We start from the raw sequence: 16,405 nt of genomic DNA, 5'->3' as shown, positions 1-16,405 counted from the left end.
ACACAAGTTCATCGCCACGACACGCAAGAGCACGTGGGTTCTCGTTCTGCGACGTCATCGTCTCGTTCCATCACGCCATCACGAGAGTTCTGAGAGAGTGTAAGGGGGAGAGACCACTGCTTCTTACGTAGCCACTTACGCACGGTTGAACGCGCTAGCGCGTGCCAGCGCGTTTTGACTAAGGTACAACGCTTTTGTTGATCGCGCGTGTGCAGAATGTCGTTCCCAGACGCCATCACGAGAGTGCTGAGAGAGTGTAAGAGGGAGAGGCCACAGCCTCTTACATAGCCATTTACGCATGCCCGAACGCGCTAGCGCGTGCCAGCGCGTTCTGACTTGGATACAACGCGTGGGCTCATCGCGCGTCCGCCTCCAGTGGACTTCTGTAATAAGGAGACCACCCAAGTGCATCTGTAGTGCAACTCTCTGCGCTTTTCTCAATAAATGTTTTCCACCACTACCACCATCGCACGTCCGCAGAATCTCGTTCCCCGACACCATCACGAGATTGCACAGAGCGTAAGGGGGAGAGGCCACAGCCGCTTACGCAGGCCGAAACACGCTAGCGCGTGAGCGTTCTGGCAGTGCACGGGCTAGCCGTTGCGCATGCGTGGTAAGCGTGGTCACGCCGCACACCGGAATGAACTCCGTCATAAGATGTTTCGTATGCAAGGTGTGTTAGCATGTAAAAGACCTGTAAAGCCATTGTATATGAATGTGCGAAAACAGAGAAGGCCGTTGCCTAGCGAAAGCCTGGGCAATCGGACGAACTGCTTGGACGGCTTTCGCAGAGGTGGAGCTAAGTGGATTTTTCAGAAATGTATGACGCTTTTACGGAAAATTGAAGTAATTCATAGTTCCTTTACTTACAGAAACATAAGAGTTACTTTCAGTTTAACATCTCAAATTAATGAGGTTTGTGCGTAATAAATTTTATGCGGCTCAGTAATGAATATTTGTCCTGACACAAATGTGCTAACCAGTGCCAGCTGTGCTAGTCGAAAGCAAATATTTGACCGTTCGAAGCTTGCTTCGTTAATTTATTTACCGTCGTTAACCAGTTGAATATCTTGATGCCTCCTCCGAACAGCCCGGGACGGCTTTAAGCTCTCCCATAGTAGAGTACCCTATACTCTAAATTGTTACCCACTTATTCTAACCCCTAATCGCACTGTATCTTTTTGTTTTCTGCAAAGGGATAACACGTTGCCGATTTACTAGTGCGGCTTTGAACATTGAGGCCAACGGGACGGCTTTAAGCTCTCCCATAGTAGAGTACCTTGTACTCTAAATCGTTACCCCCCCCCCCTTTCACGGAGCGGCTCTATGCTCTTCCATAGTAGAATACCAAGTACTCTAAATCCTTAAAGGGGTACCGACACAAAAACATTCGCCTCGCGTTTTTCTAGTGAGATGCGTTGCTGGGGGCCTGTTAGTCATGGCATGAAGCATCGTTTGCTGCAGCACGCAACAGATAATTAATTACAGGCCCATCATTATCGACCAATTTAAGTTTCGGTTTGAGAGAGTTCTAAAAACTAGGTGCAACTGTCGCCACCTAGCGTGTGCAGCAACTCTTGTCCACGTCTGCACACAGAACTGTGACGCACTTGCGCACGGCCCACATCAAGAATTACTTTCGAATAGGAAACGGAACTGGAATGTCGCCAAACAGAAAACTTTCTAAGCGTGCGCAACGGCCACGCACTCGCAACCAGCCGCCAAGAAATATAGGTTTTGGGAACTAACGCGGCAAAAGAAACATGGCGGCTATGACGTCATCAAAACTTGTTTTGTTGGCCGCAGCGTGGCGACGTGAGGGAAGTAGGGTGTCACCTAGGGTCCTCTTCGAGGGTGTCAATGGCACGATGAAGTCGAGGGCTCACGCAAACTTATAATTTTTTTGAAAATAACTTCCCAACTATATTCGCAGATGATTTGCAGATGATATACGATTGTTCCTGGGAATCGGCCCGACCAGTTACCTCGACCGCGAAATTTTGTGTCAGTGCCCCTTTACCATTTTTTTGTTTAAGCAAATTGTATCTTGCCACCACTATGATGCTACCGGTCCCTGCCCGGGCGTAATTTTTGGCGATGCGGCCTCATCGAGTGTGAGGCTTAAAGGACGGCTTTCAGCTCTCCCGCAGTAGAGTACCGAGTACTCTAAATCGCCAACCACTCTTCACACAGTTCGGGCAACACCACCTATATGGTTTTGGGTCGTATCCTGAATTGGCGGTGCCGCTTCTGGTGTGCAGCGTTTGAGGTGCAGTCGTTTGGACGAGCAGTCGTTTCAACCATGGGGCATGGTGAACTGTGCACACGAGATGCCACCGTCGCCGAATGTGATCGTCCCGAGAATAGAGATACTCCCTTTCAGAAGTTCCTTTCAGCACCGTGGAGGCTACAGGGCCCCTCAGCCAATAGCAAGGTCGCTGAGCCCCGCAACATGTACTCATCCGCGCCGTGTCGTCTGCTCGCCGACTTGTCTATACGTGCTCGTAGCAGTTGATATGGCTCGTGTTATAATTTAATAATAATACAGTAATACTGTGGAACAACCAACTATATACACCAGTCCTTCTTCGGCTCTTTCGAAAAATTTGATAACTTGTGGATGTAACTCCCTCGATGTCATTTGTGTCACATCGGTGGCTTCATAATAGATAAGAAGAACAGGCGAAATTGTTCGAATTTTGGAGAAACTGTACTTGAGTCGGAACGCTCAACTTATTATATGGGGAACACCCGTGGCCGCTTTTTTTTATTGCGGAAGTTTTCCTATACGGCATTAATACAACTTAAACAAAACTATGGAGCTTTGTTTCCTCCGTAAAGTCGAGGAGGAGGGACCTGCGGTTCGGACCATAAATTCATTGCTGCAAGTCAGGTAGCCTGGTGTGCTGCAGTCCTGCACGCCGTAGAGGGAGTCGACGAGCCGCTTCCAGCCGAGACCTTGTTCAAAAGAAGTGGTTAAGGTCAGCTTCCCGAACCGGCGTAGGGCGGAGTGGGCAGCTTGAGGTTGTGTGGGTGTAGCCCCACTTCGCAGGGACTGAAGACATCACAGCTGCACTTACGCGAACCCTTTGGAGCGACACTTCCTCTTGACGAGTAAATCCACTTGGGAGGTATGATCACGCGGAGGTATGACAATTCGCGTGGTGTGCCGAAGATTTTCTTTGTGAAGAAGGGGGAGAGATGAACAACAAAACAGAAGGCAGGGAAGTTAACCAGGCACATGCCCGGTTCGCTACCCTACCCTGGAGAAATGGGAAGGGGGCATAAAGATGAAAGAGAGAGAAAAGAGAAACGTCCGCAGTGTCATAAGGAGGTAGCAGGAGCAAAATCTAGAGTGAGGTAGACTGGGAGCACTTAACGCAGCGCTCGAAGCAGGAGAAAAAAATTCGGCAGATCCAACGTACCTGGAAATCGACGTTATGCGAAGCATGTGGAGGGAAGGTGACTGTGTTGAATTTTTTTTATTGAGCTACACGTCATGAAATGACGCTGAATACATGTACAAATGTTGCACGCACAGACATACGTTGAAGAATTGAAGATGTTTACATAACCAGTTGTTTGCACTTGTGCAAGGATGCCAACTAGAACATTGTTATGCCTGCGAGTCGACAGCGAACGTCCGTGCCTCTGAAAAAGGCAATCTGTGTCAAGGGCAACCCGCGAGTCCGCCTGACGCGAACAACTCAACGGCGTCAACAGGCGACGGTGCCTTTCTGGCGTGCACGTGCAGTGAGTCACCTCAGCCCGCGAGCCCGTCGAGTAAACAACCGGCGTCTTCCTGTCTGGCGGGTCTGACGCAATGCTTGCGACGTCACTCGTCCTTGGGTGCAGCCACCTGCAGCGCAGCATCTCCAGATTCGATGAGAAAGACGGACGCGGCCCAGCGGTGACCCCCATTGGAGGATTCTGGCCTCACGACCAGTGGTGTTTCTGGTTGGATATTTGGGTTGGACCCGGTGCATACAAAAGAAGCCCTGCGGCGCGTCGCGAGCAGCAGATTTGTGTGAGAGCAGATATGTGTGTCGCAATTGAGCTATGTGTTAGCAGTCCTGTGTGAGAGCAGAAATGTGTGTCGCAGTTGAGCTATGTGTTAGCAGTCCTATGTGAGAGCCGACATGTGTGTCGCAGTTGAGCTATGTGTTAGCAAGCCTGTTGGAGCGCAGACATGTGTGTCGCAGTTGAGCTATGTGCTAGCAGTCGTATGTGAGAGCAGTCCTATGTGAGAGCAGACATGTGTGTCGCAGTTGAGCTATGTGTTAGCAAGCCTGTTGGAGCGCAGACATGTGTGTCGCAGTTGAGCTATGTGCTAGCAGTCGTATGTGAGAGCAGTCCTATGTGAGAGCAGACATGTGTGTCGCAGTTGAGCTGTGTGTCAGAGTTGAGCTATGTGTTAGCAGCAGACCCCTTTGACAGCAGACCCTTTTGAAAGTAGAGCTATGTGTTAAAGAGAAGAGCTCGGCTCTTCGCGTCTCTGTCGGCCCCAGTGCCGAATTTGGAACGCCTCTATATATATGCTGTACATAAACCTTGTTTAACTCACCGTCGTCTCGTCCGCTCGTCTATCAGCTCTGCGCAGAAGCAGTCGCGAGCTGAGAAACCTACGCTACCAAACGGCTGGTGACCTTCCCGGTGGACTTCGAAGCAGTGGCGCCTTCGGGACCGTGTTGGCGTCGCCGTCTTTCGAAACAGTGGTTGCAGCGGTGAGATTTCGAGGCGCCCTTCGTAACGTCGTCGGAGGCGCGCTTCGCAACAACATGCGCATTAGCAACACCAGGAGCTGATATGAAGCGCTGATGCTCACGACGATGCTGGCCCTGGACACTGCTACATAAATCAACTTTAGCGCATGGCGACTAACCACAATTGGCGTTAACCCGACTTGACGACTGTATCGAAGGAGTACATATGTAAGGTTCATAAAATTGAGTAGGCAGCACTGCAACCACTATTGACGTTTCACGAAGATTAGCGTCTACTCGAAAAGTAGTTCCGAGACTTGGCGTAGCTCTGTGATAAAATGTTTTATCGCCACGTAGAACGCTTGGGTTCAATTCCAGCTGGGACGCTGACATTTATTCTTTCCATTCGTCGGGTCGACGCTACCGCTATCGGGTATTTCTTAACGCTCGTGCATTAAAATTGCCCACGTGTGTTCTCGTCGTCCCTGGGTAGATAGTAAGTGTCAATCACCTGTGGCACATACCCGCATACCAGTGGCGCCTACCCACCTGTGGGTATGTGTTTGTTGACGTACGCGAAGGGATTGTGACATTATTCATGTCTTGACCAGCGCGTCATATTCGTCAAACCATCTTACCCTCCCATGCTAATTTTGGTTCACGCCAAGTTAATGGGGTGGCCACGAGAGCACCCAAACATAAGCGGATAGATAGATAGATAGATAGATAGATAGATAGATAGATAGATAGATAGATAGATAGATAGATAGACAGACAGACAGACAGACAGACAGACAGACAGACAGACAGACAGATAGATAGATAGATAGATAGATAGATAGATAGATAGATAGATATAGATAGATAGATAGATAGATGGATAGATAGATAGATAAATAGATAGATAGATAGATAGATAGATAGATAGATAGATAGATAGATAGATAGATAGATGGTGCAGCATTATTGCCCGAATCGGTGCAGCATTATTGCCCGAAAGAAACGGTGTGTCGGCTTTCGTACGGAAGTCTTGTTCATGATGAGGATAATGGTTATTTCCGATTAAAATGAAAACTTGTACCAGGTTTAAAGATTCGTTTACACAAAAAATGCCTCGAGCAGGGTGTGAGCGTCGTGAAAACGGAATGATAGGGCAGCCCCCAAAGCCCGTCATATTCTTTTTGTGCGTGCTTGTAGTTTAATGTCGTTAAGACAATAAACTACTTCAGTGAAGCTATTCCACGGTTACTTGGAAAAAATATTGCAGGGTCCCTTTAAGTCTAAGGTTGTGCACTCGAATTCCACAGAGGGAAGGATGATTTTTGTCCACATTAATTCGGTCTCTATTGGATTCAATTGGCTGTGCGTAACATTAAAGCGAGCTACTCGAAAAAAAAAAAAGATCCCCATTTTGATTGGAAAGACGTGCTTCTTTTTCACAATTGTTGACCGATCATCATTATTTACAACAATAATGCACTGCCAAAGTGAAAGTGCCGACCACTAGTCCTCAAGTACTTGATGCATTAACGTGGCCTTGCAACCGATGCGTATGTCATTCTGTAATTGAGGGCTGACGTCTTTTAAGGCTTGTATAATTTTAACGAATGATCACGAAGAATAATTAAATCGCACGTAGCGTGCAGCCCTCGTGGCCTAACGGATAAGGCATCGGTCTCCTAAACCGGGGATTGCGGGTTCGAGTCCCGCCGAGGGTAGCGGCAATTTTTTTTAGCGCCCACCATTTTTTATTTAATACTGTACGACATTGGTACTTAAAAAAAAAAAGCCTTTCGCAAAAAAGGGCGAAAGGCTTTCCTCAGGGACCGAGCGTCCTGCAAGACATAACGAGGGACGGGACATGCCTTGACCTTCGGTCAATTCTGTAGGTACACCACGATATGCCATCGCTATTCACTGAAGATGGTGAAGTTGGGCCGTTTGGGAACATTTCGAGGCGCAAGAAACACACAGTATAAAAATACGTTGCAGTAGGGTTGACAGTAGGGTTGACATTCATAACGGAATAATTGGAAGCGCAAACCTACGGGACACAAGAGAAGAGACAAACAAGCGCATCTGTTTGTCTCTTCTCTTGTGTCCCGTTGGTTTGCGCTTCCAATTATTCCACTATAAAAATATGTGTGCTTCACTTCGGATATTGACGATATCAACGAAATTTTCCGGCCGCCAATGAATAGTCGAGAACGGGCCCGTCGCGTCGGCTTACCTACACTGGAGCAGCAGTGTGATAAGCACGAAATGAAAACAGCCTGCGAAAGGATGACTTGTATATCGATAACGACTGCAATAAAGAATTTTCTTGCGCGACGAAAGGGTGCACACAAGTGCAGGTTTGGTGTCAGGGGCTTTTTGCTAAGGCGAGAAAAGGAGGGGGGAGGGGTCGTATCAGTTGTTAGGGGGGGGGGGCATGCCCTTTTTGGCTTCTAACCTGTGAAGGCGACAGCCCCCAATGCCCCCCACCCCGGCGGCGGAGTCCCTGGCTTGGTGTATTTACAATAATTGCACAGCCGTTCCTCAAGCGGTGATAAGTCAGGTCGTACTTAGTATGAGCGAGCTTGCTCGTTCTCCTTACTGCGACATCCCCCTCCTAGTGGGCTTAGCTCCGTCCTGGTACAAATTATGGAGCGTCAGTTAAGGCGCGTATATACGGAGTCCGGCGATGCGAACAACATCGCTGCTGACCCTAGGGAGCAAAGACAAGACGTCTGGTTCGATCTCGTACGTCACGTCAGGCAGTTACGCAAGATGTTGTACGGACCAGAGTAACGTGCGAGGAGGTTTTAGGCCAAGCCGACAGGAGGACAAGAGAACCAGGAGTAAATAGTGTTTCTCGGCTCTGATGATCGTTTGCGTGCCGCTTTTGAGAAGATTTCGACGTTGTGAGGCGATGACGAGTGCCCTCTCGGGCGTGGGCGGCCAAAGTGATTGCATCGCGGGCGTAATCAGTCGTTGAGAATTTTACGCCAGAGGGTAGCGACGTGTCGAAGGGCAAGACAGGGTCACGGCCATAGTGAGGTAGAATGGCGAAAATCCGGTGGTGTCGTGACGGGAGGAATTGTAAACAAAGGTACTGTACAGTATCGCAGTCACGATAAACGTCAGAAACGTACATGGCAAGCATGTCAGTTAAAGTGGTACGTGGTAGGGATATTTGTTTCAATAGAACAGTAGCGGGGCAGGTCATCGGCGACCTTCGACAAAAAGGGATAATAATGTTCGTGGGGTTTGACGTGCCAACTTCGACAAAAGGTAACGGTCACGGTCCGTTAGTAGCTGCTGAGGGGCGCCGTGGTGCAGGGTGACGTCGCGGAGTAGGAAGTAAGCAACATCTGTAGCACAGCTGGTTGGTTTCGCTCGTGCAATGGTGTATCTAGTTGCATAATCTATTTCAACGGCAATCGACTTCTATTTCGACGGCAATCGACTTGTTCTCCTTGGTAGAATCAAGAAATAGGCCAAGAAGGTCGCGGCTCACACGGAAGAATGGCTCTGTTAGGATCTCAATTGGCTGAAGCAAACTAGCAAGAGGCAAAGCAGGCGTCTTCCGCCGCTGAAGAAGGACACAAGAAGCGACACAGCGACGCACATAGCGATAGAGCCCAATCCAGAAGCAGCGCCTTTCGTTGTCGTAGGTCCGAGTGATTATTTCTGGAGCGCAGCCTGTCGCAGGTGCTTAAGAACGACTGGTAAGTGCTCAGGACCGTAACTCTGAACGCTGCGGTGGTATAAAACGCCGCTATCCAATGTGAACATCCGGAGATAAGTGTCGGTGGGCGCGTAGATTGGGCGGTCTATAAGGTTTCGAAGAACAGGGTTATTGCCTTTGCTCGCTGCCTATGTGGAATAAGCCGGATGTAAACAGAGCACAGATGTCCTTGACGGCATCCGTGTCGTCTGGTTGATCCACAGGTTTGTTTGCGAGAAAGGCAGTCAGCGTCGTTGTGCATGCGTCCAGATTCATGCACTACCATGAAGTCATACTGTTGCAGACGCAATGGCCAACGTGCAAGTTGTCCAGTTGGGTCCTTCAAGGAGGAGAGCCAACAGAGGGCGTGGTGGTCTGTTACGACGCGGTAAGTATGGTCGAAATGTAGCGACAGCCCAAACGAGCGCAAGAGATTTTCGCTCAGTTATCGAGTAATTGCGTTTGGGCGTAAAGAGGAGGCGGCTCGCGTAAGCGATGACGCGGTCGTGGCCCTGTTGATACTGAGCAAGAAGAGCGCCGATGCCATGACCGCTGACGTCGGTGCGTGCTCAAGTGGGCGCAGAAGGGTCAAAGTGCGACAGAATTGGTGAACTTGTAAGCCGCTCAACCGTCCAGAGATATCAAAAACGTCAGCAGCGACGGCAGACTATTACGAAGTGACCCGAGCTTACGCGTAAATGCGCTTCAAGAAAGTGCTAAAGGAAGAACGATGTGTTACTCCCGTATTCATAAACGAGCCTCAAGCCGCCTTTCGTCCTTCACTTGGGCCGTTGAGCACAGTGCCGCTAATTGACTGAAAAATGACGTTGCGCTTCTCAAGAGTCGCTACAGGTTATCGCTGAAGTGCTGTTCCTTGCACTACCTACAGAGACGGCGCTGCCATCCACTTTCTCAAGTCTCTTCCAGCAAACTGCGCAGCCCCGGGGACTTAAGAAAGGAACGAAACTAGACAGACGAGCGCCGCTTTGCGTTTTCGACGAAATTCAATAAATTACGTTTTCAATCAATCAGTTATCAGTCTACGCTTGCCTGTCTCGTTTCGTTCCTTCCTTGTCTCCAGTCTGCTGCGCAGTTTCCTAGAAGGTGAACGCCTACCAACGCGTCCAGCTTTAAACGATCGTTACTCAAGGCCACTAGAGTAAGTGTACACTTGTGATGTTTGTTGGTGAGGTTCGTCGCGCCGCAGAGCGTGGGCCCTGAACACTGGTGACAACTTTTGTGTCTCTTATGTGTGCCGAGTGTGCGGGGCTCGGAAGTGTAGTGCAGTGCTCCGAGTGCGCGTGTACTACGGTGTCCCAAGGGGTCCAGTGGCAGCTGCAAGTTCTTCACAGCGAAGAACCTTCTTAAGTGGGGGGGTAATGTGACGAAGCAGGGAAAGCGAGAGCAGACGACGGAGTGGCCGATCGCTGGAAGGCGAGAAAAACGAAGGAGCTCGGGCTGCAGAGAAGATTAAGAAGGGCGCGCGCAGGCGAGACAGTTTTTTTTTGGAACGCCGGCAGAACGGGCGGCAGGTTGTTGGAGAACCCGCATCTACGCGCGAGGTTCGCATACACAGGGCGCCTGTCTTCGGGACAGCGAGCGCCTCACGGTCCTCGCCTGGCAAGACCTGGGACGCGGCCTGCTGCTCTCGGAGAACCCGCACCTACGCGCGAGGTTCCAGATTGTCCACCGCCGTCGAGACGAGCGTCGCAAGGTCCTGGCCTGGCGCGGACGAGCCCTGTCTGGCTACCGGCTACCGAGCGACGGTTCGTTCACTCGGCCCTTAACCCCTGCTGCTGCTACGTCGTTTCCACACCGGACATCTACCCGACGACGATTACGTCATCACAGGGACTCAACCAGCCCACAGCCTCCTGGCCCCCAAGCACCGCCACGTGAGACAATTGACTAGTAGTGTACGCTGCCGCTTTATGTATTTCGTGTGTGTATGCTGTCAAATACAATTGTAGTGTGGTTTGTTAACGTCAGATACCGTCTCCTCCATCCGCAACGCGTCACACGCTCTGCGGCGCGACGAACCTCACCAACAAACATCACATCTGGCGTCCGCGCGACAGGACCGCTCTTATCCTATAAAAGAGCAGCGCGTCGCTTATGCGGGTCTGACGGTTGACGATGGAGACGGACAAGCTCACAGCAATTGGAAAGGAACTGGGGTTGAGCGGTCCAGGGCTAAAGCAGTGGATCGATGAGGAGCGCGTACGTGAACGAGAAGCGCGGGAAGTACGTTTAGCCGAACGCAATGCGGCAAAAGAAGCTGATGCCGAGGCACTGGCGAGGCTACAAGCAGAAAAGGAGGTTCTCGAACTAAGGTTGAAGCTCCGAGAGTTAGATGCGACAACGGGTAGCGTGACTACAGGTCAATCAGTAGAGGGTCCGCACATGGGTTCTCCTCAAAGCTACGAAAGTCCGCACAAACTCATACCGCCCTTCAACGAAGTTCGCGACGAGCTGGACGCGTACATCCAGCGCTTTGAACGCGTCGCCAGGAGCCAGGATTGGCCGCAAGACAAGTGGGCCCTTTCACTGAGCCTTTGTTTGACAGGTGAAGCGCTAAGTGTTGTTGGCAGAATGGCACCTGACCATGCCATGGATTACGCAACGTTAAAGAAAACGTTGTTGCAGCGCTTCCGGTTTACAGAGGAGGGCTACCGCACTAAGTTTCGGTCGGCGAAGCCTGAGGACTGCGAAACGGGTCGACAGTTCGCTGGGCGATTACTAGGTTATTTCGACCATTGGCAAGAGATGGCCAAGACCGAACGGACGTACGAAGCTCTACGAGACGTTATTGTTTCAGAGCAATTCATCACGCAGTGCCACGAGAAGCTGGCAATCTTCCTGCGGGAAAGGGATTGCCGAGGAATTGAAAAGCTAGTAGAAGCTACTGATCATTATATGGAGGCGCAGGGTTTCGTCAACCTTGGTAAAGGTAAGGACGACAAGGACCATAAAAAGCCACCAGATCGAGCGCAGGCCGCACTACGGAAAGAGGAAAAGGACAAACCACATTGTTTGCTTTGTGGAAAGCGCGGTCATAAGGCTTCAGATTGCTGGGCAAATACTAAAGGGCCAAGGACAAAACCAGCCTTCTGCGGAAAATGTAGACGTAGTGGGCATAGCAAAGAGGACTGCCCTAACAAGGGAAGCGGTAAAGCCTCGTGCCTGAAAGAGCAAGCAGAAGGTCCGAAAGCATCAAACCAGGAGACACAGGCTTCCCGGCAAGGTACTGATTGCTCGAAACGTACGAGAATCAAGTGGGAGGACAAGTCTATGCCTACGGCCGAAGGCGTCCTTGAAAACCAGCCCGTTACGGTCTTACGGGATACAGGATGCGACTCGGTTATTGTGAGAAGGTCCCTTGTACCAGTCAGCAATCTGACGGGGAAAGTTTCCTCTGTGTGTCTTCTTGATCGAAGGGTACTGAAACTGCCGGAGGCAGACGTGCGAATTATTTCACCCTTTTTCTCAGGCAAGACTCGCGCGATCTGCATGGATGACCCACTGTATGACGTCGTTCTGGGAAACGTCCAAGGGGTCCGTGACGCCTCCGATCCTGATCAAGATTGGAAAAGACACCTACGTCCAGCTAGTCCGATGAAAATATCATCTAGGGTGGGAGCGGACGACGGATCGCTGACTGGATCTTATACTACAGATGCATTCACTTCGGTTGCGAGGCAATCAAAGGAAAACGAAGTCGCCGCGACAGTCGGACAGAGTTCTCGTCGCCTGCCGGTACCAACAATAAGTCCCCTAGATATGAGTGCACGTGACTTGCAGAAAAGTCAGAGGGATGACGCTAGCTTACAGAAATGCTTTGAGGCCGTCGATAAACCCATCCAGACCAGGTTTGCCGAGATTCTTTTCTTCACAAAAGAAGAAATTCTATACAGGAGGTACAAGCTCAGATCGAAGAGAGAAACTGAACAACTTGTTGTACCTACAGCCCTCCGCCATTGTGTAATGCAAATGGCTCATGAAGGAATTCTTGCGGGCCATCAGGGTATAAAACGCACAACAGACCGTATCCTCGAGGAGTTCTATTGGCCAGGGGTACTTTCTGACATCACACGATTTGTGAAATCGTGCGACACGTGCCAGAGAACTTTCCCAAAACACTTAGTTGGGCGAGTACCGTTGGGTAAAACCCCCGTCATTGATACACCGTTTAAGAGAGTGGCCATTGACATTGTGGGACCATTATCTCCCAAGTCAGAAAAAGGGAATAGATACGTTTTGACAATGGTGGACATGGCAACGCGGTATCCTGATGCGGTGGCGCTGCCAAGCATTGAAACAGAAAGGATCGCTGAAGCACTGTTGGAGATGTTCTCGCGAGTGGGGGTACCTCAGGAAATCATCAGCGACCGAGGCACGTCTTTTACGTCCCACCTAATGCGCGAATTCAGCAGGCTTCTATCCTTCACACAGTTGCCGACGACACCATATCATCCCATGGCAAATGGTCTTGTCGAGAGGTTCAATGGCACACTTAAACGAATGATAAGACGAATGTGTCAAGAGTGCCCGAAAAGTTGGGACCGGTACTTAGCGCCTTTACTTTTCGCCTATAGAGAAGTTCCGCAGTCAAGTTTGGGCTTCGCCCCGTTTGACTTACTGTATGGCCGTTACGTCAGAGGGCCCATGTCAATATTGAAAGAGATGTGGACTGGTAATCATCTAGATGATGAGACGAAGACCTCGTACGGCTATGTAGTTGACCTGCGGAGACGTCTTGAAAACACTTGTCGTCTAGCCAAGGAGGAGCTGCAGAAAGCCAAACTTGTGCAGAAGAAGCACTATGACCTGAAGACTAGACCACGGCGTTTAGCTGTTGGAGACAAGGTGCTGCTGCTACTCCCGTCGGACAACAACAAACTGATTCTAACATGGAAAGGGCCTTTCACAGTTCTAGAGAGGAAGAATGACGTGGATTACGTTATTGATTTAGGAACGCGAACATCTCTGTTTCACGTCAACCTCCTCAAAAAAATATCAAGAACGACCATCGGTACCACAGCCAACAAAAGAAGCGTCAGTCGCGTGTCTGGCTGATGATACTGAGCACGACGATCTACCATGCGTACCTTTTCAGCAAAAAGAATCTGCTGCCGATGTGAACATATCGGAAGCACTCTCTACTAAACAGCGCACGCAGATCGCTAGAATACTGCATACCTACGAGAATGTATTCACCGACATTCCCGGCAGAACACATCTCACCCAGTGCAAGTTGAATGTCGCAACGGATACACCAGTGAACATACGGCCGTATCCACTACCGTTTGCTACCAAAGAGGCAGTTCAACAAGAAATTAGAGACATGCTGAAGCAAGGCATCATCGAGCCATCTGAGTCTCCCTACCAGTCGCCGATAGTAGTTGTCAAGAAAAAAGACGGGACAATACGTCTATGCATTGACTTCCGGCAACTCAACAAGATACTGCTGAACGACAATGAGCCCATACCTCGAGTTGATGTTATTTTTGGACAACTGGGGAAGGCACGATATTTTTCTAAGTTCGACTTTGCTAAAGGGTATTGGCAAGTCCCGATGCATGAAGAGTCCAAAGCAATGACAGCGTTTTCTACATCAGCAGGCCTTTATCAGTTTCGTTTCATGCCGTTTGGCATTAAAACCGCCCCAGCTGTCTTCAACCGTCTAATGAGGAAGGTGGTAGCAGATATACCCCATATTTACTTTTACTTCGACGATGTGCTCGTTGCAACCGAGACGTGGACAGAACACGTGGCCACACTTGAAGCCTTTCTTCAACGAGTTAGCGAATCCGGGTTGACGATTCGACCAACGAAAAGTGAGATTGGTCAGCGGTCAGTAAAGTTCCTCGGTCATCACGTCGAAAATGGCATCATCAAACCCCAGATCGAAACCCTTGATAAAATACGGGCAGCCAAGCGCCCACAGACGAAAAAAGAAGTACGCTCTTTCCTTGGACTTACGGGCTATTACAGAGATTTCGTCCACAAGTACTCCGAGATAGCAGGACCATTAACTGAACTGACTAAAAAGAGAGCCCCTAACAAAGTAATTTGGGGAGTGCAGGAACAGAAAGCCTTCGATGCACTCAAGACCATGCTGTCTACACAACCTGTCTTGAGAGCACCCGATTTCGCTCAGCCTTTTGTACTTCGCACCGACGCCTCGTCAACAAGCGTAGGTGCCATACTTATGCAGCGGCATGGTGCTATGCTACACCCAGTGTCGTACGCTAGCCGACGACTGCAACCACGAGAAACTGCCTATTCGACAATCGAGCGCGAAGCCCTGGCACTCACGTGGGCCATCCAGAAATTTCATATTTACTTGTTCGGGCGAACGTTCATACTACAAAGCGACCACAAGCCTCTCGTTTACATCAACTCCGCCAAACACATCAACAGCCGTGTTCTACGTTGGAGCCTCATACTCATGGAGTACGACTTCAGCGTTGAACATATAAAAGGCAGTGAGAATGTAGGAGCAGACTATATGAGCCGGTTGCCAAGCGCATGAACATCATCGCTACACGGCTTGAGGATTTCGCAGTGTCGGGTATAATTGATGGAATTTTTTTTTTTTCGGTGCACATTACTTACCGTGACGGACCAACTTTCATCTCGTCTTGCGAGTACCTTTGAGAGTGTCGGGTGTGCGGGGCCCTGAACACTGGTGACAACTTTTGTGTCTCTTATGTGTGCCGAGTGTGCGGGGCTCGGAAGTGTAGTGCAGTGCTCCGAGTGCGCGTGTACTACGGTGTCCCAAGGGGTCCAGTGGCAGCTGCAAGTTCTTCACAGCGAAGAACCTTCTTAAGTGGGGGGGTAATGTGACGAAGCAGGGAAAGCGAGAGCAGACGACGGAGTGGCCGATCGCTGGAAGGCGAGAAAAACGAAGGAGCTCGGGCTGCAGAGAAGATTAAGAAGGGCGCGCGCAGGCGAGACAGTTTTTTTTTGGAACGCCGGCAGAACGGGCGGCAGGTTGTTGGAGAACCCGCATCTACGCGCGAGGTTCGCATACACAGGGCGCCTGTCTTCGGGACAGCGAGCGCCTCACGGTCCTCGCCTGGCAAGACCTGGGACGCGGCCTGCTGCTCTCGGAGAACCCGCACCTACGCGCGAGGTTCCAGATTGTCCACCGCCGTCGAGACGAGCGTCGCAAGGTCCTGGCCTGGCGCGGACGAGCCCTGTCTGGCTACCGGCTACCGAGCGACGGTTCGTTCACTCGGCCCTTAACCCCTGCTGCTGCTACGTCGTTTCCACACCGGACATCTACCCGACGACGATTACGTCATCACAGGGACTCAACCAGCCCACAGCCTCCTGGCCCCCAAGCACCGCCACGTGAGACAATTGACTAGTAGTGTACGCTGCCGCTTTATGTATTTCGTGTGTGTATGCTGTCAAATACAATTGTAGTGTGGTTTGTTAACGTCAGATACCGTCTCCTCCATCCGCAACGCGTCACACGCTCTGCGGCGCGACGAACCTCACCAACAAACATCACATCTGGCGTCCGCGCGACAGGACCGCTCTTATCCTATAAAAGAGCAGCGCGTCGCTTATGCGGGTCTGACGGTTGACGATGGAGACGGACAAGCTCACAGCAATTGGAAAGGAACTGGGGTTGAGCGGTCCAGGGCTAAAGCAGTGGATCGATGAGGAGCGCGTACGTGAACGAGAAGCGCGGGAAGTACGTTTAGCCGAACGCAATGCGGCAAAAGAAGCTGATGCCGAGGCACTGGCGAGGCTACAAGCAGAAAAGGAGGTTCTCGAACTAAGGTTGAAGCTCCGAGAGTTAGATGCGACAACGGGTAGCGTGACTACAGGTCAATCAGTAGAGGGTCCGCACATGGGTTCTCCTCAAAGCTACGAAAGTCCGCACAAACTCATACCGCCCTTCAACGAAGTTCGCGACGAGCTGGACGCGTACATCCAGCGCTTTGAACGCGTCGCCAGGAGCCAGGATTGGCCGCAA

At 50.6% G+C, this 16,405-nt stretch overlaps 1 non-coding gene across 1 annotated transcript; it reads left to right on the top strand.

Moving 5' to 3' along the window:
• The first annotated feature begins 6,348 nt into the window (after nucleotides 1-6,348).
• On the top strand, nucleotides 6,349-6,421 carry TRNAR-CCU (transfer RNA arginine (anticodon CCU)). The gene has a single exon. It is a non-coding gene; the product is annotated as a tRNA-Arg (tRNA).
• The last annotated feature ends 9,984 nt before the right edge of the window (nucleotides 6,422-16,405 follow it).

This window comes from Rhipicephalus microplus, chromosome 8 (genome assembly GCF_043290135.1).
Source record: "Rhipicephalus microplus isolate Deutch F79 chromosome 8, USDA_Rmic, whole genome shotgun sequence".
NCBI lineage: Eukaryota > Metazoa > Arthropoda > Arachnida > Ixodida > Ixodidae > Rhipicephalus > Rhipicephalus microplus.
This window is presented reverse-complemented; position numbering and strand designations above follow the sequence as displayed.